Source organism: Humulus lupulus, chromosome 7 (genome assembly GCF_963169125.1).
Source record: "Humulus lupulus chromosome 7, drHumLupu1.1, whole genome shotgun sequence".
In the NCBI taxonomy this organism is placed as follows: Eukaryota; Viridiplantae; Streptophyta; class Magnoliopsida; order Rosales; family Cannabaceae; genus Humulus; species Humulus lupulus.
In genome coordinates this window covers 57,460,091-57,464,770 of record NC_084799.1, presented here as the reverse complement: position 1 = coordinate 57,464,770, position 4,680 = coordinate 57,460,091, and the positions used below count along the sequence as shown (strand labels likewise).

General features: G+C 40.5%; 1 non-coding gene across 1 annotated transcript; it reads left to right on the top strand.

The window, feature by feature from the left end:
• The first annotated feature begins 373 nt into the window (after positions 1–373).
• On the top strand, positions 374–480 carry LOC133792872 (small nucleolar RNA R71). Its single transcript, XR_009874344.1, has one exon. It is a non-coding gene; the product is annotated as a small nucleolar RNA R71 (small nucleolar RNA).
• Positions 481–4,680: the final 4,200 nt, after the last annotated feature.

Below are 4,680 nucleotides of genomic sequence, written 5' to 3'. Positions count from 1 at the left end.
TTCTTCCATGGGCATATTATTCATGTCTATAGCAGGTCATTGGGTTGGTTGATGGGATGTACCACACACTTCACATAAGGTTTGAACTTGCATAGCTTGAGAGGGGAGTGTAGTCTTTTGTAATTGCTTCGTCAAGGATGCTACTTGAGCTGTAAGCATGGTTATGGCATCCACTTCCATCATTCCAGCCACCTTCTTTGGCTGCCCCCTTTCATTTGGCCATTGATAATTGTTCATCGCCATCTCCTCTAATAGCTCATATGCCTCATTAGCACTTTTGCTCATAAAGGCACCTCCCGCTGCAGCATCTATAATTGTTCTTGTCGTCCCATTCAACCCATTATAAAAATTATGCACCAACATCCATTTTTCTATTCCATGGTGCGAACACTTCCTTAGCAATTCCTTAAAGCGCTCCCACGAATCATACAGTGACTCTCCATCCAACTGATAAAAATTATTAATCTCACCCCTTAACTTTGCAGCCTTTGCTGGAGGAAAGAACTTGGCAAGAAATTTCTCAGCTAACTCCTCCCATGTAGTGATCGAATTCTCTTGCAAGGAAATCAGCCAACTTTTCGCCCTATCCCTCAATGAAAATGGGAATAGCCTCAGTCTTATAGCGTCATCACTCATCCCATTCATCTTGAACGTTGCACATAACTCCAGAAAATTAGCTATGTGTAAATTAGGGTCCTCCGTTGGCATACCTCCAAACTGAACAGTTGTTTGAACCATCTGAAGGGTTGCTGGCTTAATCTCAAAGTTGTTGGCAGCAATGGTTGGAGGTCTAATGCATGAATGCACTCTTGTAACAGTAGGAAGTACATAATCTCTCAGCGTTCGTGCTCCTTGCTCCCTTGGAACCTCAGCAGCCCCTTGACCATTATTAGCACCATTTCCCAAATTATCAGCCATGGTGAATTCCAATTTCCTTTTTATTTTCCGGTTCTGCCTGCACGTTCTTTCCATTTCTCGGTCTATTGGTATAATTTGTTTTTGTCTATTGCTTCGCATATACCAACTAGTCCTGAAACACAAGAGAACCTTGATCAGGATTAAATGTAAAAAAAAATCAATTTAGAACAAAAATTAACTTATTGATATTAATAAAAACAGTCCTTGGCAACGGCGCCAAAAACTTGATCGCCAAAATGTAACACGCAAGTATACGCGGTCTAATCAAGTAATATATGATAAGTAAAGTGTCGATCCCACGAAGACTGCTATTAATTACCAATAATTAACCTCTAATTCTAATTGATTTGAATAATAATTTCATATTGATAAATAAGATAACTATTACTAAAAATTAAGAAAACTACTAAGCACTTAAAGAAATGCAGAGATGAAAATTGATTTAATTCAAATAGATGCAAAAGTTAGGGCTTTAGTTTCATCAGCCATCCACTTATGATTTCTAACCAATTCTCAAGATTTCTTAAGTCTATTGTGGTAGCAGATTTCAATTATAAATTATAGTCTTGTTAGGATCTATAATTCTCTACAATATACTATTTCCTACGTCTCTGTGGTAAATCAATATATTGCAGGCTTTAAACATATAATCCCTAAACTACACAATTCATAAAAGTACTTTCGTCTAATATAAAATTGTGATTATTTATCTATAGCATAATTATCCTTCTCTTTTCAGAGTTTAGGTTAAAATCATATAAACATGTAAATGATGATCAAACATTCACAAGCATTAAGCATATACTAAATAATCCACAGCAGATGAAAGAAATTCAGGAAAATTTCATTAAGATATCAAAAGTTTCAAGAAGAATCCACTAAAACCCTAATAACAAGATTAGTTCAAAGCAGACATAATGACATCAATCAAATTAAATATAAACATGAAATCCAGTAAGAAATTATAGAAGAAAATAAGAATTCAAACTCTAGGTCTTCAATGTTTTCCTTCTGCCTCTAATGACTTCTCCACACTTCTAATTATGAATAAAAAATGGAATAATTAACTCTAAAAACGTATTTAAATCAAAAACCCTAAAAAATCTAACAAATTCGACAATTCTGAAAGACACGCTCAGCCACACGCGCCGCGGCCCTAGCATCCGGGCGCCGCGGCGCGCATCTATGCCCAGCGCGCCCCTTCTCTGACTTCAGCGAGCGCCGCGGCGCTTCCCTCAGGCGCTGCGGCCCTTCAAAAATTCCAGAATTTGCCTTCTCTATTTTGCCCTTGCACCGCAGCTCTCCATTCAAGTGTCGCGGCCCCTCTAATTCTTCCAAAATCTTGATTCCAAACTCCAAATCTACCAATTATCTCCACAAATGAGTCTTCAATTTTCTTCTTGTCGACTTTTAGCACAAATTTCCCAATTTCAGCTGCTTTTTCAGTCATTTCCCAAACTTCACGATTTCTTCTCCTATTTCCTGCAAACATACCAAAACAAGCATAATACCGCAACACACTCCACCAAAATGACTCAAACTTACCCTAAACACATGTTAAAACTATGCTAAAAATGGACTCATCAGGTACCTCGAGCTTGATATTCTCCTAATGCCTGATTGATCACGAGCCGAGAATCACTATAGCATTGGACGGCTTTCTCCTTGAGCTCCCTTGCCACTCTCAGCCCAGCTAGTAAGGCCTCATTTTCGGCCTCGTTGTTGGATGCCTCAGATCCGAATCTCAGAGCTGTATGAAATCGATCCCCTTCTGGTGAGATTTAGATGATCCCAGCTCCCGATCCGTTCTCATTTAATGATCGATCCACAAATATTTTCCATAACTCCTGCACTGGCTCCTTCAAGAGCTCCTCTTGAAATTCGGTGCATTCAGCCATAAAATCAGCAAGGGCCTGACTTTTGATTGAGGACCATGGCACGTACAATATCTCAAACTAGCTAAGCTCGATAACCCATTTTAAAAGACACCCTGACACTTCAGGTTTTTGAAAAACCTGCCTTAAAGGTTGGTTGGTCATGACGTTGATTGAATAGGACTGGAAATATGGTCGGAACTTCCTAGAAGCCAGTATCAGACAGAATGTCAGTTTCTATATCAGTGGGTATCGTGACTCAGCTCTGAAAAGTCTCTTGCTTATATAATATACTGGTTTTTGAGCACGGTCTTTTTAACGCCCTACTGCCTTAGAGTCGTTACTAAGTGAGTTTAAAATGTGCAAATTAACTCGCTAATCAAGGTTTTAAGACAAAAAGTGTAACTAAACCATAATCAAAGTCATAGACTTTGAAAATAAACCATTTACTGAAAATTATAAAACGTTTAACATTTGGGATCCCAAAAATATTTTTTAGAAATATTTACAGCTCAAAAATATAACCAGAGTCAGTTAAACAACAAAATTTAAGTTTAGTACAGTCATCTCTGAAAAATATCCCTAGTCGTGGCAGCCAGGCAGACCAGACATGTATGCGTCGCCTCGCGCTCTCCGTACTCATGGTTGGTTGATCTTCCCCTTGCCCTTACCTGCACCATAAAGCACCCGTGAGCCGAAGCCCAGCAAGAAAACTCCACACAAATAGATAACATATGCATACTAATCACTCAGCATATAACAAACCTATCAACAAGCTAAACACGTCGGCCATGCTGTCCCAGGCGCTTTTCCAGACCCTAAGTTCACAGTCTAGAGCATAAGGATATCCCAGGTATCCTTTAGGGTCTTACCCTAGCAACTCACACTTCGCATGCTAAACGCTGCTCCCAGGCCCTTGCCGTTCTCGGCCTTCGCCATTCTCGGCCTTCGCCGTTCCCGGCCCTTGCCGTTCTCGACCTTCACCGTTCCCGAATCTTGCTGATCATTCACATATATGCATACATAGCATAATTAAACAAACACTTAAACATGTATTAACACAATCAATGGGCTACACCCTGCACATAATCATATAGGGTCGTGCCCTGCAACACAACTATGGGGCCTCGCCCTGCTCTATGGGTACAGCAGTTTTCTTACCTGTGTCCCAAGCTTCTTGTGCACCGAAATCTCAAGCATGATCCTCTAACTCGAGCCTCGCTGAAAACCTAGTCACAACAAATACATAGTACTCTCATTACTAACCAATTCATAATCATCTCCTGGAACAAATCCCATGCTCTCGGGACCCCCCGTTTCCCCGCACAAGGTAGCGGAAGCGTCCCTCGAGCCCCCTAAGCCAAAACCCTTAAAACACATTTTTTTCCCTGCCCATAAATTGGCCTAGCGCTGCGGCACAGCCCTATAGGGGTTGCGGCACCCAGAATGATGCCCTCCTCCTGATTCAACCTAGCGCCGTGGTGCGGAAGAACAAGGTCGCAGCGCTCATACGCGAACCCAGAAAACTGGGTTTTTCCCTAACATTTTCCCGAGCCAAAACTCTTCCAAATCAACCCCAAGATACTCCCAAGTCCCAAATCAACTTAAAACCCCAAATAGACAGTATAGTACCCCATAAACAACAACAAATAGCTTAAATACACCTTCAAACCCATAATTCACCAAATGGTTTAAAACTTCATAAAACTTAAACCATAACAGAGCATAACCTCAGAAATTCAAGAAACTCTCACCTTAAATGGAGATCCGACCTTGAGCTGCTTTCCCTATCCAATTCCAAGCTCAATTCCACTAATCCCAATCTAAACTTCACTTCAATAATCCATAAGACAACACACAACTCAACTCTCAAACCATAACATTCTTA